Raw genomic sequence first — 24310 nt, forward strand, 5'->3', positions numbered from 1 at the left:
CGGGGGCTGCGCCGCGATTTAGTGTCCGTTAAGAGTCTTGGCCCGCGCGGCGCTGCTTGCCAGCCATCCTGGCCCACCTCTCCCTCGGCCCCCATAAGGAAGGACAGCCGGGCGAGGGCCGGCGACCTCGTCTCCCGCCAGGGCTGGGGCTGCCGGTCGGTGGGCATCAGGGTGCCTGCCCCAGGGCTGGAAGAGAAAGTGAAATGAAGCGCCTTTCCCCAGGCAACACCTACCAGTAGTCCCCAGTCCAAGTGTAGCTGCCTCCTCCTCTGGCGTCGCTGGTCCCCGCCCTCGGGCCCAAGGCTCCGTTCTCTTGACAATGGCGCGTCCCCTTTAAGGAATAATCCGATCGGAACCGGCCTGTGGTTAAACCTCCCTCCGACTCTGATTTTAACCGGATTTCTCCCTCTCCCCCGGAGCCCGACGGGCGCTCGGCTGTGCTGCGAGTTCTTCCCACCCCTTCTCCGCCCCGCCCACTCCCTCGCCTTTCTGATTGGCGAGAAACAATATAACAGGAACAGCAATCCTCGCACTCCACTGGCCAGGCCAGTCGCCGTTCAAAGTTACCCCACCCACTCCCCTTACCCCGCCCCTTTTCCCGGGTTGGTTATGCCTCTAATCACTCTCAGTCCTCTACTCTATCATTGCTTTGGAGAACTGGCAGTCAAGGCTCATCCTCCCGCCTTCGGAAAGCGAACTTTATTTTTATTGGTAAAAGGACATCTTCCTGTGCACCTGATTGGGCAAGGTAGGAGTTAGTCTGCACGCCCCTTACCCATTATCGCTCTCCCTTTACGGATGCGAGAAATATACCCGCAAATTCCTTCCTACTTTGCCTTCTAAGTGCCTTTCCTTTTAAATGCTGGTAAGGGTCGTGGACAAAAATCACAGTCTGTATTGGAAATAGCCGGAAAGGGAAAAGAAAAAAATTCAAAAGCTTCTCCAGATGTGTAATATATCTGGATCTGGAATCTCATCCAGTGAATGGAGTGGTTAAAATGAGTTAGAATACCTGAAATTCTAACTCCTCCTGAGATTTACTTAACAAGTTTTCACTCGGTGTCCACTCCTACCATCGATTCCACTGGCATGTCGCTACCCCGAAGAGCTTTAACAAAGCTATAAGCAAATCTGGAGGTGTCCTTGTTTTTCTCTCAGTCGTTCCTTTAAAAAATCATTTAAATAATTTCCATTAAAAGTTCCATTTAATTCACGTCCTCTGTGTTGTCTTGGCGTTTGTCACGAGTGCTATTACTCTTCTGAAAAGACTGAATAGATGATTCCCCTCATGCCAACCTCAGGTCGACGACGTCTGTCCCCCTTGCTAGAGTTGTAGCAAAGGGAGCCCAGGTTGAGCCCGAGAGGGTACCAGGAGTCTATTCCTCGAGGAAAAGAAGCCTAGCCCCGGAAGCTTAACCCTGCAGCAAAACCTCACGCATGAAAAGATAATTTTGTGGCAGTCTGTTGGGATATGCGTTAAGAACCGAAAGGTTTGTGACTACTAAAATTGGGTACAGTTAGTGGTTTGGTACCCATTTAAGAATGTTAGGGGAAAACGTTTAAGTTTTACAGTGAAGTTTAAAACTTTAAACCTCAGGATATTTAATGCATTTGCGGTGATAGCCCAGCTGAACCCACCAGTGCCAAGAAAGTGGCAGCGCTCAGCAGTACCCTGAAAAGGGAGTTAAGCGCCAGCAAAAGGGGAATAAGAATCGGTAGTCGATGGGACTTCTAGGTGAGTACAGGTGAAAAATCTCCCAGGGATATCCATTAATATCAAAGAATGAGAAAAGAAAAACATTGTAGGTTGTTTAGGTGTTTCTAGTGGAGTCAAGAGAAAGGAAATATCTGGACTATAGTCATATGGCCTTCACAGATATATCTCATTAAGTGTCTATAACTAAATCCCTATTTTCAGCCTATTCCGTTTGTTTGCTTTTTTGGTGGTTGCAAAAACCCTACAGCCAAGGTAAATACTCCTAGTTTTCTCTTGATTTACAACTCTCAAGCTTTGAGGCTGCTTCTGGGTTCTGACATTCTATATTAGAATATAATCAAAATAAGAATATTCTATATTCTAATATCTAGTATGATCTTGAAATAAAGTTTCATACGTGTATACAACTGCAAGTTTTTATTCAAGGTCTAGGTGATGACTTCGAGTTCTTTGTAAAACACCTGCTCTATATGACATCCAGATTGTTTTGTTACACTAGCATATTGGGTTCATAACTCCAAAGGACAGTCTACAGTAACCTTTAGATTTTCTTCCTTACACTTAACCAATCACGCTGAGATCATTACCAATAATTTATATGATTTCTTATTTCATATTGCCCACAATAGGATTATTTATCACTTTTTAGTTCACACACCCAGCCTCCTGGTACTAATCCTCCTATTGGTATTTCACATTGAAGAATAATTTAGAAAATCTGCAAACCTGGAGCTTCCAATATACAGATCATTCTTAAGAATGTTCAATGTTACTGAACACAGTCTCAGTTGCAACCATGAAGAAATTTACAATTTGCACTTTCCCCTTCAGAGGTATTTTATCTTCTACTTTCATTTCCCATCTCTAAGCCAAATCCCCATTCTTTAAAAACTTTCACCATTGTGCAAATGTGACTAAAGCTTTTTAACATCCTTGTATAGATATTTATTAAATTCATTTAAAGGGTAAAAAACATTGTGATCACTTATTCTCCCTGTTTATATACAAAGGTAAATCAAATCAAAGAACTACCAGTTAAATCAGTAGTTTTTCTCAAAAAAATTGTTACCATTTATATTGACAATTATTTTCAATTCACCATACATTTATTTAGTAACTATTATGTGTTGAGTAAAAATAGGGAAAGGAATGATAAATATATCTCCATTCTCCAGAGAATATAATGAATCTCCATATTCTATATATAAGTGGCACAATTTTACCTCTCACCCAGCACTTGGGTGGATCCCATCTACTAACCAGCGATTTTCTACAGTAAAATTAAGAAAAATCCAATTACTAGAAGCTGTTAACCCAAATCTCTTCCATTAGCCCTTTATTGATATTAACAAGAATGAGACATATTAAGAGAAAATATGTTCATAGTAATTTGATTTCATAAAGAAATTTCAAGAAATATTTTCTGGGTTTCTATAGAAGAGGCCTAATGTGTTTCTTTGTAAAATGAGAACTGATATTCATTGAGAATATAATTGAAAAATCTTCAATCAGCAAAAGATTCAATTATGTTCAGTACTCTACTCGTATAAGGGCTGTTGAGTTGGCTCTGACTCCTGACAACTCTATGAATGAGTGATGTTCACAATATCCTGTCCCCAAAAGCCCTGCTCATCTCCTGTAGACTCATGCCTATGGCTTCTTTTATAAAGTCAATCCACCCATATTTGGTCTTCTTCTTTTCCTGTTGCTATTCTACTTACAGAGGCAGAAAGGAAATACTAATATATTTTCAGAAAGATTTCCAATTCTCTCCTACTTGAAACCCTTCAAAGATTCTCTAGGCATATATTGAATATAGTCCAAGTATCTCCACAAAATATGCAAGTTCCTTTATAATCTGACTCTAGGTTACCTCTCAGATTTCTTCTCTGGCCACTCCTTCATTGGCTGCTCTGTCAGTATCAACGATCCTGATTTTTCAAGTCATAATGCACTTGGGCATGTGGTTCCCTTTGGGCAGAACAGCCATCCAGTCCATATTCACCTAGAACAGTCTCATTTCTGTCTATTAAACCCCAACAGAAACGTGAAGACTTCTTTGATCGAACCCCATTTCCTGACTTAATTATTTCTCTATTACATACATCTATTATTCTAATTACAGGTATCACATTGAAGAAAGAAGTGGGGTTTTTTTCTTGCAAATACTATTTAACCTTTTTTCTCTCAACAGCAAAGGCCATATTTATGCATCTTTACATCAGCATCATTTAGGACGATGCCTGCTATACTGAAGCCTTTCAATAAATGCATGTAAAATTGAGTTGAATGAGCAAGACTGAAAACAATAAGGTTAATTTACAATGTGAAAATCTAACTATTTCATGAGTGTTCTAATTAATGTTTTATTATAAATCTATCATATCAACTATTCTAGAACACTAGTTCCCAGACTTTTTAATTTCATGGACTAGTGAAAATTGCAAAAAAATTTCAGGAACTGACATAGGCTTAACAACTTTTTACTTTGAAAAATAAAGGTATAAAAATAAATATAAATAAACTCTCTATTCTCTCAATTATTTCATAAAATAAGAATATTTTAAAATCAAAATTTGAGAAGTGTAAAATTTCAGAATCTTAATACTTTGAATACATTTGACAATAAAAAAAATTGTACAAATCTCCAATGGAGTCTAGAATACTCACTGCATTTCACATTGATGATGCTTCTTTTCATCTATTGTAAAAGGTAATTTAGAAATGAAAATATTCCTAAGGTGTTTTCCCACATAATGTCCATGGTGGGGGTGTGGGAACTATTTAACTTTTAATTTTCCCTCTACGCATAAGTAAACATTACAGCATCATCACTAATTGACTTGCTAGTTTCCTGTCAGAATATTAGTAGAGAAACTCTTATTATTCATGGAGGCACAAGAAAAATGCTGCTTTTTTTTTTTTTTTTTTTTTTTTGCATCTATCATGTCTTACAGAATTCCCTTCCTTTCCTCTTGGGAAGCTTACCACTCTTTAAAAAGCATCGTTTAGAGCGCCAGTTAAGATAGCAGAGTAGGAAAAATGCTGTGCTAGCCTCCTCTCCCAACCACATCAAAATTACAACTAATCTACAGAACCGTCATTGAGAATCGCCTAATGTCTAGCTGAACAGAAGTCCTGTAATTAAGGATGTACAGAAGAAGTCACAAGAGACTGATAGAAGGGGCAAAGATGCTGAATGGGCTGCTCCCACACTCACGTGTAGCAGTTAAAAATGAAGAGGGATATTTCAGTTGCAGAGGCTTTCCCTGAGGAGTGAAAGGTTCCAGCCGCACATCAGGCTCCCCAGCTCAGGGTTCCAGTGCTTGGGAGAGAAGTCCCCACAACTTCTGGCTGTGAAAACCAGTGAAGGTTGTGACTAAGTGAGACTTACTTGCAGATGGACTCACTTGCTTGGAGCTCTAGCCCTGGGGCAGCAGCTCAAAGTCATCAGGGACATATTGTGAGGATCTGAATTGTCTGGCTTCCATGCAAGGGCTGGAGGGGCAGCTTTCTTCCAGACAGAAGTGCTGGCAGAAGGCATGTTCCTTTGTTGAACCCTCCTCTGATCCAACATGCAGACACAGGAGGCACCATGTCTGAGTCTCCATCAACCTGGCTGACATTGGTTGCCCTGCTCTGGTGATTCCCTGAGATCCCGCCCCACTCAACTTGCTGGCCCATCCAAGCCACTTCCAGTGGCTTTTCAATACAAATGGCCTGTCTTAGCTCATGCTGCAATATTTACTAAAATCTATCAAAAGTTCACAAATCCCAAAAAAGCAACGTCTGTCCTTGGCATGCTCATGCCTCTTGCTAAGCAGCCCCTGGCATTAATTAGCAGCTGCCAGCCTCGATTCACAGCATAGCCTCTCCTAGGAATCTCCAAGCCCAGCACAAGTGGCAACTATCCGCAGGTCACTTATAGCTCATACCAAGTGGCCCTGGGCAGGGCACAGATAGCAACTGACTTTAACTTGCCAGACAGATCCTCCTAAGAGGACCCAGAACCAATAAACCCAGTGGCCAGCTTCAGACCACATCAGAGCACTACCCAACAACCTCCACAGATGACACATCCAAAGAGCAGAATGGGCAGAGTGGGGCTAAAGCGATCTTGCTCCGCAGGGTCAACCACTGCACAACAGCTCCTCCACTGTTATCATGGCCAGTCCTTACAACCAATCAGTCTGAGGGTCAATCTCTCCCACTGACATGCCGACAGCACCTAAAGCTCAACTACAACAGTAGTGCACCCACAACCCACACAAGGGACACACTTGGGGCACCTGGCTCAGGTGACCAGGGGGAACTGTGCCAGTGGGCCCCTCAAGACACCTGCTACATAAAGGCACTCTACTAAGACCAGGAAACGTAACAGCTCTACCTAATGTATAAACATGAAACCAAGGGAGGCAGCCAAAATGGGGTAACAAAGAAATATGTCCCAAACGAAAGAACAGAATAAAGCCCCAGTATAAGAACTCAACAAAATGGAGACAAGCAATCTACCAGATGCAGAGTTCTAAACACTGGTTATAAGGATCCTCAATGATCTCGGTGAGAACGTCAACAAAAAGACAGTAAACATAAAAATGGAGGTAGAAAACACAAAAAAGAACCAGTCGAAAATGAAGAATACAATAACTGAAATGAAGAATACATTAGAGGGAATCAACAGTAGATTAGATGAAGCAGAGGATCAAATCAGCAATTTAGAAGATAAGGTAGCAGAAAACACCAAAGCAGAATAGCAACAGAAAAAAAGAATCTAAAAATATGAGGATAGTTTAAGAAGCCTCTGGAATACCAACATTCACATCATAGGGGTACCAAAAGGAAAAGAGAGCAAGGAATTGAAAAACTATTGGAAGAAATAATGATGAAAAACTTCCCTAATCTGGTGAAGGAAATAGACTACAAGCCCAGCAAGCTCAGAGAGTCCCAAATAAGATGAATCCAAACAGGCCCAAGACACATCATAATTAAAATGTCAAAGGTTAAAGACAGAATCTTAAAAGCAACAAGAGAAAAACAGTTATCTACAAGGGAGCTCCTATAAGACTATCAGCTGATTTCTCAACAGAAACTTCGCAGGCCAGAGGGATTGACATGAAATATTCAAACTGAGTATTTGAAAAAATATGAAAATCAAGGACCTACAACCAAGATTACTCTACCCAGCAAAGCTACCATTTAGAATTGAAGAACAAATAAAAAGCTTCCCAGACAAGAAAAAGTTGAAGGAGTTCATCACCACCAAGCCAGCATTATAAGAAATATTAAAGGGACTTCTTTAAGAAGAAGAAGCGGGGGGTGGATAAAAAATACGAATAATAAAATGGAAGTTAACTACATATCTATTAACAATTACTTTAAATGTAAATGGAATAAATGCTCCAATCAAAAGACAGGGTGGCTAAATGATAAGAAAACAAGACCCTTACAAGAGACACACTTCAGATTCAAAGACACACACAAACTGAAAATAAAAGGTTGGAAAAATACATATTGAAAATGGCAATGAAAAAATCAGTTGGGGTAGCAATACTTATTCCAGACAAAACAGACTTTAAAACAAAGGCTATAACAAGAGACAAAGACGGGTCCAATAATTCCGCTTCTGGGTATTTACCCAAAGAAGCTCAAAACTCAACTTTGAAGGGACATGTGCATCCATATGTTCATTGCAGCATTATTTACAATAGTCAAGATATGGGTGCAACCTGAGGATCCATCAATAAAGGACTAGATAGTCTACAGCCATGCCACCCTGACCATGCCCGATCTTGTCTGATCTCAGAAACTAAACAGGGTTAGGCCCAGTTAGTACTTGGATGGGAGGCCACCTAGGAAGACTGGGTGCTGTAGGCATAAGAATAAGTAAGTAAGTAAATAAATAAAGAAATAAAAATAAAGAACTCGATAAAGAAGTTGTACAAATATACAATGGAATATCACTCAGTCCCCCCGACAAAAAAAATGAAATCTTGCCACCTGCAACAACATGGGTAAACCCACAGGGTATCGTGCTGAGTAGAATGAGTCAGAGGGAGAAAGACAAATGCCATATGATTTTACTTACAAGTGGACTATAAAGAAAAAATAAATGAACAAACAAAACATAAAAATCTCTTAGATACAGAGAACGTTTTGAGGATTGACAGATGGAGGGGTTTGGTGGGATGGGTAAAAAATAGGAAGGAATTAAGAAGTACAGGATTAAGGAGAGGGAAAAAAAATGGCGTAGATGATAGTGGCTCTGGCAACCAAATCAAAGTTATGACAGAAACAACAAGCAGCAGCAAGGAAAAACTGCCTGGGATCTAGATGAACAAGCCATACAACTAGAGAGAAATCCAAGAAATCACCCTGCAACAGCAGAAGGTAGGATAGGATGAGGATATGAAACTGTCTGGTCTTAAGCGGCTGAGTGAGATGGAGGCTGCGGCAGCAGCAGAAGCCTCTTAAAGGGGCCGCATCCCCGAGAGGATTTTCACGGTGACGGACCTGCTCAGTCTGAGCACCAGTGCAGATTTGGCTGCGCACAGGGGGCACCAAGGACTTACAGGGAGACATTGTCGGAATGAGGGCCAAGGGGAGACTCACTCTACAGAAGTACTGGCGGTATCCATTGTTCCCTGTTGAGCCCTCCCCATACCAGTACGCTGGACACAGCGCCGCCATAGCCGTGACTTCATCAAACTGGATAACAGAGGTGCCTTCGCTCAGAGGATTTCCTGAAACCCTGCCTCCTCCAACTCACGCCCCCACCGAAGCCATATCCAGGTGTGTCCTTGCAGAGTCCAGTGTTCCTTGTACACACTAAAGGCAGCTGGCCTCGGTTTCTGGTGTGGCTTTTTGAGGCAACTATAAGCACAGCGTCTGTGGATTGCTTCTTGAATCGTAACAGATGGCCCTGGAGAGGCAGAGGCTTAGACTAAATTTGGCCTGCAGCTGAACCCCTCTCAGGACTGTGCCACTGGATACCTACTTCACAAATCCACACTAATAAGACCAGGAGACTTAGGAGCTTTGCTTAGTACATAGAAACAGACACAGAAAGGCAGACAAAATGGGAAGACAAAGAAGCAGAAACCATATGAGAGAACAGAACAGAGATCCAGATATAATGGAGTCAAGTGATCTAACAGATGCAGAGTTCAAAACTCTGGTTATAAAGATGCTCAATGATCGTTTGACTAAATTCAGTGAGAATTTCAACAAAGAGATTTAAAAAAAAAAACATAAAAATGGAAATGGAAATTATAAAAGGGAACCAGTCTGAAATGAAGAACATATTATCTGAGATGAGAAGTATATTAAATGGAATAAACAAAGGAATAAACAAAGTAAATAAAGAAGAGGATCAAATGCCCTATCTAGAGGACAGGAAAGCCAAGGACACTCAATCAGAATGGTAAGAGATAAGATGCCAAGACTAGAAAAATAATTTAAGGAGCATATGGGACACTATTAAGTGTCCAAATATATCCATCTGATTGGCGTAACTGAAGAAAATCAAGATGTTGAATAGCTGTTTGAAGAAATAATGATGGAAAATTTCCCTGATCTGGTGAAGGAGATGGACATAAAACCCCAGGAAGCTCAGAGAATTCCAAAAATCAGGGATCCAAAGAGGCCCACACCAAGACACATCATAATTAAAATGCCAAAGTTTAAATACGAAGAAAGAATATTAAAAGCAGCAAGAGAAAAACAGATAGTTACTTATAAGGGAAAACCCACAAGACTGGCAGCTGATTTCTCAAAAGAAACTATGCAGGACAGAAGGGCTTGGCAAAAAATATTCGACAGGATAAAGACTCAGGATCTACAACCAAGAATACTTCATCCAGCAAGGATATCATTTAGAGTCGAAGGACAGAAAAAGAGCTTCCCGGACAAAAATAAACTAAAGGAATTTATCACCACCAAGCCAGTATTACAGGAAATGTTGGAGGGACTTCTTTAAGAAGAAAAAAATACAAAAGACTCACTTCAGATTAAAAGACACACACAGACTAAAAGGAAGGAGATGGAAAAAGACATTGCTTTGATGGACCTAGAAGGTATTTACGTCAGACAGAGAAAGATAAACACTATATGATTTCACTTATATGTGGAATCTAAGGAATAAGAAGAACAAACTGATCAAAAACAGACTCACAAATATAGTGGACAATTTGGTGACAGACAGAGGGGAGGGGAGTTTGGAAGCCTGGGAGAATGAAGTGAAGGGTTAAAGAAGTAAAAATTAGTAGCTGGTGGATGGTGACGGGGATAGGGAGCACGCCATAGGGAATGCAGTTAGCATTAATACATTGGCTAGGTCAGGGGAGGGAGGGAGCAATTGGGGGCATCGTTTTACAAACTATATAGATGTCTAACTGATGTATTGTATACTTGAAAATAATTAAAATAAATAAATTTTTATAAAAAGAAGTACAATTGGAAGTTTCAAAATAGTCCTGGGGGTGTAAAGAATAGCATAAGGATTATAGTCAATAATATTGTAATAATCACGTGTGGTGTCAGATGGGTACTAGATTTATCTGATAATCACTTTGTAAATTATATAAATGTCTAATCACTATGTTGGATAATATTATACGTCAACTGTAATTAAAAAATAAAAATTATTTAAAAAAAAACATTGTTTAGTCCTTAGAAAGTTCCTCCATTGTTTATCAATGTCAAACAGTAAAAAATATAAGCATCTTTTAAAAACTGTTTACCCATATATTTTCTGAGCTTCCAAAAGTTTAGGTTAAATGCCTCATAACCATCAATGAATATCATAGTGTCAATGCTATGTCAGTTATGATAATGATAATATGAGCTAAATTAAAGCACATAAGGAAATGTTTGTGTTATATTACTGCAAATATATCTACATGCCCTTTTAAATAGTGCGACCCAATCAGATATAAATTCTTTATGATGGGGTAGCTCATAATGGCTAAGCATCCCATAGAAAAAATTTTCTGACATCATGGTAAAGGTCTAGAAACACCACCTTCTTAACTAGGTCAAATAATTGATTTCTTGTTCTGTGGGATACATGAATAAGGAATATGAGATCATCTTTCATTTAAAATATTATATTCATTTTGTCTTACTTCAATTTCTATACCTGTTTTAGGTCATTTACTTTAATATTTTAATACTATTTTTATTCTTTAAGATATATTTATTAATAAGATCTTAATTTTATCCAAAATACATATATTACTGCTAGTATGTTAGTATTCTGCCATTTTTCTTTCCTCTGATCATTACAAGGAACTTCCATTCTAAGGAGATCCACTGTATGAAAATGTGAATTTAAAGAAGAGTTAAATCAAGGATTAAATACTGACTTTATAAGTGAATTATTCTGAGGAGTTTTTAGTATATTTTCAGCTTAGATTTATTTCCACTCACAGCTTTTCAGAAGTAAAAGGCAATAAATTCAGGAAAATTCCCTTTGTCTACTTACCACTAAAAATATCTTTGAATTCAAGCAGCCAAGTGGTTACTTTCTAGATTAGGTTTTTAAATTAAACTATTTAAAGGAATGAACAGTTCATCCGTCCATTTGGGGATGGTTATCTATTACTATGATGAAATCACTTTGAAATTGTCTTAAAACTTGTTAGATTTTAATGTGTATGTTAAAGTATTGCTCTGGTCAGTATGAATTTGTAACTGGAAAGGGATATAGTCCCTTTAAAAGAAGATAGAAAGCAGTTTTTAATCTGTTCCAGTATATGAGTTAAAGGAAAGTTGGTGGGAAAATGTAGGCACTGTTTTTAATTCATTGCTACCACCTATCAACTCATCTCATTTGGGAAAGGAATTCATGAATTATCCAAAGAACTGGGAAATATTCTGACTAGGGGGAAAAACAGTTGCACGATCAAACCACTGACAGAGAAGTATACCATATGACCAATCTCCTTTGGGGGCTTCTGTCGGTTGATACGGAAGCAGAAGAACAAAGGACAAAGGACAGTCTTTTTAATTAATCCTACCATTAAGCAGAATAAAGAGATCACTTGTTTCAGCAATAGAGGCAAACTGTTAACAATTGAGAAAAGCCACCTGCAGGTGCTTTTGAACACAAGCTGCCCTGGAGCCCAGAATTACTATTGTTTAACACGAGGGTCAACAAACTTTTTCTGTAAAGAGCCAGACTGTGAATATTTTTGGCTTTGCATGCCATATGCTCTCTGTCACAACTACTCAACTGTCGCTGTAGCATGAAAGTGGGCCATGAAGACTACATAAATGAATATTCAGGGCAATGTTCCAGTAAAACTTTATGGACACTGAAATGGAATTTTAATTTTCATGTATCAAGATATATCATTCTCCTTTTTATTTTGTTCCAATCATTTAAAAATATATAAACCATTCTTAGCTTGCAGATCATACAAAAAGATGTAGTGGACCAAATCTGCCTATTGACTATAGTGCTGACCATGGTTTCAGCATAACTCTAATTCATTAAAAAAAAATTTTTTTGGTTGAGTAGCTAGTATGTCAGGCCTGAGGAATATAATGACTAACAAGACAGACATAGTCCCTGTCCTCATGGAGCTTATGGTATAATAATTACATGAAGAGATAATTAGGATAAACTGTAATAAATGGCTGTGAAGTAAAAGTACAAGATGCTCTAAACTGTGAGCTGTAAATCAGACTAGGAGGTCAGAGATGGCTTCACTGAGACAGTATTCTTTGACAAGGACTAAACAATTAGAATAAATTGGCATGTGAAGTGGGGGTGGGGAGGAGGAAATATTTCAGGCAGAAAGGACAGTATGTGTGGCACCTTGATGGCACTAAAAGACCTGTGTGCCTGGAAAACACAATGTGAAGGGAATAGACACAAGCAATTAAGATAAAGCAACTCGTAAAAGCAAAAGCATTCAGGGCCTGGTAGGTCTTTATTCACAGTAATAGAAGGCCATTTTAAGGCTTTAAATCAAAGCCGTGACATGATTAGATTTGTATTTTTAAAAGATCACCAGCTACAGTATGGAGAATAGATTAATTAGTAAGGGGCAGCAGTGGTGACTAGAAAAGTCAAAGGCTTCTAGACCTTAGACTCTAGGCCCTACAGTCAACATTACTATTTTACCATGCCAGGTACTGTTCTTAATACTTTATATGTATTAACTCATTGAAATTTCACAACAACCCTTAAGTAGGCATTATCTTCTCTTTACAGAGGAGACTTAAATACATGCTGCCTCTCAACTTCCACCCTTAGTGCACCCTCAGTTCCCTCTAGTTTACAGAATTCTGGGAAGTAATTGCAGGAGAAATGTAAAAGTGAAAAAGAGGAGGCAGAAAGAAATGAAGAAGGTATGTTTTATGAGACTGTCTCTTCTCCAGAAGTTATACTGGTTACTGGGAACGAGGCCCAAATTCGACCAGGTAGCTGCTTTGAGTACCTGTGGAAGCCCTTGCAAGTACTCATGGCTACAAAAATATATCTAATGCAACGTTTGGGACATGTTTACCCTAAAGAAGTCCCCACTATTGATCTAAAATTCAGATCTAACTGGGCATCCTGTATTTTATCTGGCAAGCTTATGCTAAGGAAGCAAACATTCCCTCCTACAGAACCTAGATGTGAGCTGGATACACCCGGCCCCCTAACATTTACAAAATGAGCCTGAGCATCTTACACAAGTCCAAAAGGCTTCTCAAAGATTTTTGTGAATTACTAGGGCAGGGGTGTGTGACGGAGAATTCTGTTTTCACCTTTGCCTTCAGGTTCATCCTTTTGCCCTGAAGACTCCCTTCTGAGCTCTTCCAATATCAAGAAAACCAATAAGCCTATGGAAACATTATGAAAATGATAGATTTCATGGGAGAGCTGGAAGTTGAAGGGAGCAGTACCATCAGGCACAGTCTCGCTCGCAAACAGGTCAAAGTAGTATTTTATTATATTCTCTTCTTTAGAGTCCTTTCAGCCACCTACCACCAATGATTTCTCATGGCCCTCTGCCATGATCCCTGGGCCATTCTCCCCTTCTTGACACCGTCTTTTCCCTCCTCTGCCATCTTCTCCACATTCTCCTGGTAGCCAAGAATTTGTCTCCCATTAAGCAAATTCCCAAACTAAGCAGTTTTGACTCCCTCTCTAAAGCTTTGTCACCGGCTGATATCCAGGACCTCAGGGTCTCAATCACTTATTGAGGCATTTTTCCAAAACAAAGACAGTCTTAAATTCACCCTAAGAAGAATTCTGATGCCAGCAGTTGAGACAATAATCACTTCTTCTTGTTGTTGTCATGATATTTTTTTTTTGCCAGCATGCTGGAAAAAGAAGGCTCTCTCTTTTGGTTGTATCCAGTGGGACCCATTTTCACTAATTACATCATCATTTTCTTGGAGAAAGTTTAATTGCTTTTTGCCCTGTGGCTAGGTACATCGAAAGTTTAGGAAAAACCTAATGGGCAGAATTTTAGATTCCATTATGGATTCCAGTGAAACCTGGTTTTTTTTCCCCCCTCTGCATTTAAATCTGATTCAAAATTAAAGTTGATTACTTTTTTCAAAGTAAAGAAAGGTTTTTGTAAACACACCATAATTTACTATAACTAGAAGCAATACTTAATCTTTAAAAAAATTAATGAAATGTACTATCAGGTAAACGCAGATAAGAGAGAAGAGAGAGGAGGCAGAACAGTATGAAAATATGGTCTCTGTGGCATCACTGCATGTGCCTTGGTTCAAACTCTATTCCATTATCATTTCCAAATTTATCTTCTAAATTTAGCTCTACTTGCCTATTTTTCAGACGGTTCCTAGATAAACCACATAAAGATACACTGATTTAGTAATCCTGCTAACCAATTAGAATAATAATAATATAAAGATTTACAAACACATATTTCTGTGAGGTCATCTATAGCAAAATAAAATAGAGAATTTGATCAATCATACAGATACATTTAAAATTAGCTTGGCCACAATTATCTCAATATTTAGTCATCTATTGATTACTGTTTGTTTTTGTTTGAACTATGAAACCTTCATGTTTTACACATAAAACAAATAAAAACTTTAACATTTTACTCCCTTTCTGCAAGTGTAAATTTGGCCTGAATTTTAGAGTATTGATAACTGACATTGAGACTATATGTATATTTATGTTTATATAGTACCAATATATTAGTTATGTAAATGACAAGCTGACCAGTATAGTAGCTATACTAGTAATATGATAATAATATACCAGAAATTGTTTATCTTCTACATATAATAAAAGTATCAACATAGTAAATATTTTTACAAATCAACAAAAAAAATCCAATCCTCTTTCAATAAGCTATTCTTTTAATATAGAAAAAGTCCATAATAACTAAATAATACTCTAAGTTGTCCTTCAGGAGACATTGTACCTTTAGAAAATTATGCTCTTTCAGTGAAGCAGTACAAAGCCTTAACTGGGAGGGGGTTTTTCACACCTCAAGAAAATCCTCAACTTTCCATGTCCCAATACTTTAACAGGTCACATTTTCCATAAGACAAGCTTTACAAACTGTATGTAAATATCTGATGGCTATTGTAAAATCCCATTCAACACAATTTAGTGTTTTGGATCTATTTATAGAAGTCCTGCAATGTGAAAATTTTTAGCCTGTATGATGTCGGCCTGGTGATTTTCATGCAAATAAATAACAATTTGTTCTAGCCTCCAAAATGGCACTGACATCAAAAGCATCCTTCACGTTGGAGAACTTGTGACTAAAGAACGTCCAGGAAAATCAGTGAAAATGGTGGCAACAGCAAATCAGAAGTTGCATAGCTAATGGGAGAGCTGTAGCTTTCCCTGGCCAGCATTATGGAGTCAGCAGGCATTGTTGAGTGATGGCAAGGGAGAAAGCATCTGGGCCAAGTTAATCTCTTTCCTGACATGGATATTGTGCCGACCTCAGAGAATCATGGTTTGTGTTGTTGTTTCTAACGGCAAATACATTACAGACCCCAACCTATTTTTCTAGCAACTGCTCTCACTATTTTCTAATATTTTGATCAAATTGGTTTATATGCTATTCCCAGGATTCCTTCATTACTTTGCCTACATCACAGAGAAAAGTCTCTTAAGAGTAGGGTCGAAGAAGGTTAACAGGAAAATCAACAGAGTAGTATTTAATTGTGGTGGCATTAGAGCAACTGAGATAGAGAAGCCTGGCTGTAGCCCCTATGAATTGCCCTAAGAAACCTGTAAATGAATCTGAGGAGGGTGAGAATAAGACAGACAACAGAATCTTCAAGACCTCTCAATTTATTTAATATCCATGTACAGATAAGCCAACTTGGGCATAAACTATTGTCAGTGTTTGGAGACTGCATTCAAATGTCTTAAGGAATCTTGAAATGAGAGGGATCTAAAGATCATCTTGGAGTTCATTGTAAAACCAACACATAATGATTTAGAGAGATGAAATCCAAAGTCACCAGAAAGAGAATGGCTCCCAACCCTAGAAGGCTTGTCTGAAAAGGATAAAATGTGACATCATGTCTAATGAGGTAAGAGTTCAATGGAGACAGCTATGGAGGCAGAGAAATAGGAGAGTTACAGAAAACTACTAGCAGCCTTCATCCAAGCCCTTATGGAGAGGGGATGTCTTGATTGAAGGAGTCAGTTTGTCAATCTCCATGGCAATAATACTATTATTACATGTTTTCTACATGTGCTAACTTACTGACTTTCTAAAAATACCATGCAATGCTGTATTGGTCAAGGTTTTTTCATGCAAATGTTCAAAACAAACCCTAACTAGCTTAAGCAAGAAGAGTATATTTGTGAGAGAACACAAAGATATCTCCAGGAAGAGTAAAGCCACTGAGCCTCTGAAGGACCTGGAATGGGGAACTGGCAGGCCCTGCTGCAGGCTCTCTTTCTGGTGCCGTGGTCCTAGCCTCCACTTATCTGGGAAAGTTGGCTTCATTTCCCTCTCCGTTCTCTGCAGACCAGCCCCAATTTGCCCTGGCAGCACACAGACATCATTATTCCAGTCCTGAATTTACTCACTTCATTCACGCAAATAGAGAAGACGGGATAGAATCTCTGGGTCTAATCTGCAAATTTCTAAGAGGGTGAATCTGATTAGCTCCACCTAAATAAGGAGTCCATCCCTCATTCATTTCTCTGTGGACAGTGGTAAAAAGTCATAATATAAAACCAAGGATACTAGAGGCACACATTTACAGAAGGAAGAAGGGAAGGTGGTTTTCCTTAGAGGAAGTGAACCAGTGTGACCTCTAAAGATATTCCAAAAGGTACCTTCTACAGGTAGGGACCATTATTATCCCCATTTTATAGATGAGGAAATTAAGGCATTCAGAGCTGAAGTAACTTGCCCAAGATCACAGAGCTAGTCAGTAGTAGACAGGATCTGAAGTCAAATCTCTCTGAGTCTTAATCACTATGTTATAATGCATCTCCAATCCCTAGTCACAAAGCAACCTTCAAATTTGATATAGCTTCTGATAAAGGTATACCTACAGGCATGTACTGATTATACAGATATCATCATATATAGCTGACCCTTGAACAACACGAGGGTTAGAGGTACCAACCTACATGCAGTCAAAAATTCACATATAACTTTTGACTACCCCAAAATTTAATTACTAAAAGTCTACTGTTGAATGTCTTACCAATAACATAAAGTTGATTAACACGAATTTTGTTTGCATATGTGTTATATACTATTCTTACAATAAAATAAGCTAGAGGAAAAAAATGTTACTAAGAAAATAAGAGAAAATACATTTAATGTATTATTGAAAAAAAAATCTGCATATAAGTGGACTTGCAAAGTTCAACCCATTTTGTTCAAGGTTGAACTATGTTCTAATTCTTGTGATGATTACAGTTCTCATGATAAACTAATAAATTAGCATACTGGTTCAAATAGCATTATTATAGGTTTGGGTAATGTCAGTCCAGACCTAAGAAATGGATCTGTTCTCAGTATGTTGACAAAATTAGGTTTCAGAGCCTGTAAAGCTAAGGCTAAGACTCTCAAGAGTGGCTGCAACAGTTGTAAATTCCATTGGGTATTTGCAGGATCCTAGAGAATTTCTTAAAGGACAGTTGCTGGCCTTTTTGACATGGCAATCCTTTCCTTACTGCATGAAACATTTTGATTTCTACAAAGATTGGGTCTTTTTATCTGTTGGGACCTAACAAAAATATGCTAAGTTTCTGTTTACAAACTGGGGAATTTCTACTTTCCATTCATCTGTTAATTCCATAATTATGAATGCCAATTATATGCCAAGCAATATGCTAGGTACTGTGAATGCAGCAAATAACACAGGTGTGTTATTTGCCCTCAGATAGTGTAGAACAGGTTATAATTTGAGGCAAGTAAAATTTCTCCTAACAGGTTTCGGGAAGAGAATGAGACTAAAGGGAAAAGAGAAGAAATTGGAAAAGAGGTGGGCCTTTTCCCACAGGAGAGATGAAGAAAGAGGTTGTAGGGAGGAAGAATCTTAGGTTGATTTAACAATAACCCAGAGATAGATTTCATGAGTGCTTATTAATATATTAATCATGAGATCAGTGTCTTCCTTCTTATATCCCACTGGGGAAAAAAGTACGTATTGACATAAATAACCCAAATCAAGGCAGTCTTGGCTAAGGAGAACCTAGCATTAGCAACAACCAAAGTACTGTATGAATATGAGTTTTCTGACATGTCCATCAAGTTCACTGACTCACCAACAATCAATCTATATGTACACATGATTGAAAATGCAATTTGATTCAACTGGTAGATCCACCTGAGTCCCAGTATGCTTAATTGACCAAAACATTAAGTTTTTGTCTATTCTGGAAGTAAAATCAGATTCTCTACAAGTTTTATTTCCCCTCTGTGACTGGAACAAGTTTGGCAAGTTCAAAAAAGAGCAGGAAATCCCAGTTGCTAACTCAGAGTTATAGGGATGAGGTCTGAGAGGTGGGCCAGGTCATGAGAGCCTTGTAAACCTGGGTAAAGATTGGGTTTGTATTCTAAGCACAATAGAAAATCATCGCAGGGCTTTACTCTGATGATATGATATGATTTACTAATTAAAGATGATATGATTTACTAATTAAAGAAAGTCATTCTGGATTCCATGTAAAGAAAGAATTGTATCAGGGCAAGAATTGAGCTGGAGAGACCTGTTAGAAGAATATAGCAAAAGACTGGAAGAGAGACTATGTTAGCCTGGATTTGAGTGGTAACAATGGAGTAGGTGAAATTTCATTGAATTCTGGATAAATTATGATGATGGAGCTGATAGAACTTGCTGATGGATTGACTATAATGGAAAAGAAAAGAGTTTGGGATGACTCTTAGGTCAATGGAGTGCAAGGTGAGTGTCAACTGCTGAGAAGGGGAACACATGGAAAGGAGCAGGTTTGAGATGTGAAATCAAGAATTGAAGTTGGAGATACCAAGTGGACAAGGGGAATTATCAAATAGGAACTAGGACATGAGCCTGGAGCTCATAGGCATAGTTAAGGCGAGAAAGAGAGAAATTGAGAGGCTTCAGTATACAGATGGTATTTAAGGCCATGGGACTGGGTGAAAGCATCTAAGATATGAGTATAAATGAGCATAGATAAAGAAAAGGTCAGCAACTGAGCCCTGATATGCTCTAACATTTAACTGTCTTAGAGGAACTGGCCAGTGAAGCAAGAGAAACAGGAAAAAAATGTGATCTGGAAGGAATGATCATCATATCAAATGGTATTAAGAGGCCAAAGCAAGGTCATGAGACATGATCACTGGATTTGGCAAGATAAAGGTTATTATTTGATCTTGACAAAAGTATTATTCTTGGAATAGTCTGTGCACATGCCAGAAATGGAGGGAGTTGAATTGAAAATATTAGGTGACAAAGTAGAGACAGTAACAATAGAAAATTTTTAATGGACTATTGCAATAAAAATGAATAGAAAAATGTGACATTACTTGAGGGGGACAAAGATAATAGAGATAATTAATATCCTGCTTAAAGCCTAATGGAAATGATCAAATCAAAAAGGAAAAATTGTGGATGCAGGGAGAGAGAATAATGCTGGATTGAAATCCTGATGCACATGTGTACCAAGACTGTTGAACAGGATAAAGCTGACTTGAAACTTATGGCTTAAAATCTCTGAAATAAGAACAGTCAAGATGGTTGCATGTTGTCCTATATCCATGCGTCAATAGCTGAGTGCTGATATGAAGTAGATAAACAATTATGTTTAAGATAGGGTTGGGTTTTTCTAGTGAGTAAGATGGAAAGTGAGAGGGGCAGGGCAGTTGTGAGTGTAGGCAGTGGAGTGATTGATTACAGTAAACCACATAAGAAGAAAAGACAGTAACATAGATAGAAGAATAGATAGTGAAGAAGTGGTAGGCCACACTAGATTTGTTGCTCCAAAAGGATTGATTGGGGGTGGTGGTGATGGTAGAGCTAGAAAGATAAGAGATGAGTAGTCAGAAGAATATGGAATACCTGAAATCAACATTTTTTGGAGGTAATATATAGTGATATAGTAAGAAGTTCTCTGAGGCATATGACTTGATAGTGTTTTGCTGAAACATAGTCGAGAAAAAATACATTAGAAGTGATAATATTAAGGAACTCGGAGACTAGGGTGCTTATGTGAGCAATTTTTGTGGATGCTAAAGTCACCAACCATGGGAGTATGAAGTAGTGGTAGAGAAAAAGACGGAAGACAGGAATCTAAAACCTTCACTGTATAAGGAAGAGTTAGGAAGAGGCTGGTAGATGACTCAATAAAAGGGGTAGTGGTCTGATAACGTGCTTCAAAGAAGCTGAGTTGATTGTGGTTGTTTAGGGAGGAAGAACATAAAAATATCTAAAAATAGCAAGGAGAATCAAGGCTATCACTTCTAGGTCCTCTGTAAATGGGGTAAAGGAGAGACACAGCAACCACTTGAGAAAGCTGAGAAGGATGTAGTGTCTTCAAAGGCTAGCCAAACTTCAGTTAAAGAAAGAGGAACCAACCCTACATTCCAAAGCACATAGTGAAAGGGTTTGGCTGGCTGGGAGGAGTGGAAGATTGATTCAGATCAGTGGGTGTACTAAAGTCTATGAATGATAATAAATAACCTGGGGGCTTGGACTTCTGTGCTGCTGAAGTACGTAAGGCATTTGGCATAATGAGATTAATTCTGATGGTCTCTTAAGAAAAGGTGAGTATCCATCTTCATTGCAGCTTTTGCTTCGTGCCTGATTTCTTGGCACCTTGTAGGAGAGGCAAGTAGTATCATGAGCATTGGAAAGTAGCAGCCTTGCCAGCTGTGTGGCCCTCCCTTCAATCTTGCTAAAGGTGGTAGGGAGAGGGCTGATTTTACTAAGGCCAAACAAGTTCTCATGCCCTTGCTTAAATTCTCTGAGCCTTAATACAGATATATTCCATTAAGCCATCAAGAACATATTCCCTTGGAAAATTCTTTCCTTCAGTGTCCAAAGCCATGTGCTGTGACTCTCAAGCACATTAACTTACAGCTTAATCAGTTCTACTGTCGCCTGCTTATCCTATAAATCCTCTAGTATTGACATGAAAAAGCATACACCTAGGATTGGCATTGGCCTTTCTTAGATTACACCAATGAAAGTTGATGTGATGTAATGGCTCTGTTCCAAAGGGCTTAAATCAAGTCACTAAGAAAAAGTCTCAAAACTGATGTTCATTAAACTTCTTAAATTCCATGATAAAAGCATATATGAAAATAACAATTGTTTATAGTATTTTCTTTCTGACAGTCATGATCTTACTTCCCAGCATACTTTGAACACATATTAACATTCACCATTAGTCTGGATATAGTTTACAAGTACAAACAACTCAGGCTAAATAAATTAGCAACAGTTTATAAAATGAAGCATAAAAACAAACAAGAGAAAACGTACAAGCTGCTAGGTGATTATCCAACAATGAACTATTCTGAATAAAGAGTAGGAGGAATAGAGTTCAGAGAATTGAAACTCACATCCCAACAAGTTAAAAGCTATCAGAAGAGCCTGAGTAACAGCCTTTCACCTCTACCCAACATCTCAAAATAAATTCATGACACAATATTTGAAACAATGGTGTTCTGTTTTAAAGTTTCAAGTCCAAGGTGTTAATGCTTACTACTGGAGTTTGGAATGCCCAGACGGTTGGGCTTGACAACCTATTCTACATGCCTGAGTCTTGTTGGGACACAACATAAGGTTAACGCAGGTGGTCAAAGCAGAAAAATTTTAAATATAGTCATTGTTATGATTTTGAGGTCTTAATGAAAGCCAAATTCAAACATATAGTGTGGTGAGACAGATGAAAAATAAGATTTGATTCAAGGGTCTTAAACTAGAAAGTTTCCATAAAAGTTTAGAACAGATAACTCTTGTATGCTCATACTTTTCCATTTTTACAACTCCACCTTTGTATAGTCATTACTCTCCTTGAGAAAAGTCTCTTTTCCATATTTTTTTCCTCTTCAAGTTCTTTCCCAAAGCTGCTGCCAAAATCAACTTCCTCTGTTGCCATCCTGACAACGTCATTCCCTTCCTAAAATTCCCTTTAATGGCCTTTGTTGGTCTTTGTGTGAGTGGCAGACTTCTTGCCCTGACTTAGGACAAACACAATATTCCTGTCCAGATTTATTTAAGGTTCCTATCTGTTTTTACAAAACCACATGTCATTTTACTCTCTATGTAAATTAATTGCCTTTCAGCTTCACAACGTTTTATGCTCGTTGATGTTTAGATTGTAAACATTTTGTTTAGTTTTGGTTGATAAGAGTTCCTCATTTTACCTCCACCTTCTCCTTCACCCCCATCCCAACACAAATACATATACCCTAAAAATCTCTAGCTTTCTTTGCCTTGTTCAAATTTCTCCTGAAATTTGATTATTTTTATGAGAACTACACAAGAAATCGTCCACGCCAAAAATTTTTGTTTAGTAAAACACAAACAACAGTAAAAACAAAATACTCTTAAAAGAAGAAAATAATGTTGTGGAATTTCCCTAAGGAGTGAAAAGATTTTTCAGAATGAGTCACAGGAAAAAAGTATCTATTATTATTATCATGGGCAACTTCTAGGAAAAGGTTCTTCAGTTTCTGAAACATCACCATTGCTATGTTCTTTCTTCTTTTTCATCTTTTTTTTTAACCTAAGAGACCTGAATTCAAGTCTGAATTTGCAAGTTCTGTTATTTTTTATCATTTAATCTCCTTGTGCATCGGCTTATTTGTAATGTGGAAATAACAATAAGTTTTTCTGATGATTCAATAGAATTTGCAAAAATGCTTTATAAAATAAAAAGTGCTACACAAATACAAGATATTATTATTACTTCCTTCAAATGTTCCCTTTAGACTGAGAACTTTCCCAGGATTTCCCCTTTCTCATGCATTTTTATCTGGAGATAAATCTGGTAGTGTAGTTATAAACTTAGCTTCTAAACGGGAAACTGCTCTAAATCTCTCAGAGAATATATTGAGTATTGCTGCTGATAATTTCATTATTATATTTATAGAAAACCAGATACACTAATCTCATTTTTTATGATTATAATTTTTTAAAATATAGAAAGTATATAGAAAAAAATTATCAGTAACCTCACCAACCCAAAAAACAACTATTAAAATTTTTGGTGTATATTTTAAGTATCTTTTCCTAATACATATGTATAAACTTTATGAAGTATTTGTACATGCCAGATACTTTACATGAATTACCTAATTTATTCTTCACAACAACCTGGTGAGATAAGTACTATGAGTATCTTCTGCCTGTCACAAGAAAAAAATCAGTTCAGAGAGATTAACCTGCTACAAGTCATGTAAATTACATGGCTGCCTGATGCTAAAGTCCCTACTATGAAATACTCCATGTTCTATCTACGATACTATGATTCTAATGTGTGTGCCACTTGTGTGCCACTTGTGTGCCACTTTTTTCACTTACTATAAAATGGTGATCATTTTACTGTGTTATATGTGCATTAAAAACATGATTTTTAATATCTTTGTTGTTTGGATGAGTCATGATTTATTCACACTCCTACTATTGGATAGTTATCATATTTTCACTATCATATTCACTTTTTTTAGTAATAATTAAATTTAAGCTTGATTTCCAAAATTTTTTCTAGCATTTTTAAAATATAATAGATAATTAGTTGCTTGTATTTACATTGTACAAGTCAATGAGTTTTTCAATTATAGTTGGCATACAGTAATATATTCGTTTCAGTTGTACAGCATAGTGATTAGAGATCTATATAACTCACAAAGTGATCACCCCACTAAATCTAGTACTCTCGTCCTCTTTACATGTTTGTTACAACATTATGGGGTGGTTTTTTTTTTTTTGGTCTCAAAGGGCATTTTATTTATTTATTTATTTTTATTTATTTTTTATGGTTTTATTTTGTTTCCTCCAATTTGCCTCAGGCAGTTTTCTGATCAAAATAGACTCTGTTTTGAAAAAACAGTGCACTATCAAGTCCTCTCACAGGAGTCACCCTTTTCCATGGCCTTGACCTTTTAAATTATGTTTTAAAAGACAGAAAAGTTA

The 24310-nt window shown here is 37.8% G+C and overlaps 1 protein-coding gene and 1 pseudogene across 11 annotated transcripts in view; one reads left to right on the forward strand and one right to left on the reverse strand.

Moving 5' to 3' along the window:
- Window positions 1-24310, reverse strand: part of FRYL (FRY like transcription coactivator) — a 272059-nt gene that overhangs the window by 236446 nt on the left and 11303 nt on the right. For 10 of the 11 annotated variants that reach the window (XM_025040244.1, XM_025040245.1, XM_025040250.1 and 7 more), the window contains exon 1: window positions 234-454. The exons of the other annotated variant lie outside the window; for it this stretch is intronic. The gene's annotated coding sequence lies outside the window, so the exon portion shown is untranslated. Of the gene's footprint in view, window positions 1-233; window positions 455-24310 lie in introns of those variants that run through there. 11 annotated transcript variants of the gene reach the window in all.
- On the forward strand, window positions 7473-7591 carry LOC112471632 (annotated as a pseudogene).

This window comes from Pteropus alecto, unplaced genomic scaffold (assembly GCF_000325575.1).
Source record: "Pteropus alecto unplaced genomic scaffold, ASM32557v1 scaffold57, whole genome shotgun sequence".
NCBI lineage: Eukaryota > Metazoa > Chordata > Mammalia > Chiroptera > Pteropodidae > Pteropus > Pteropus alecto.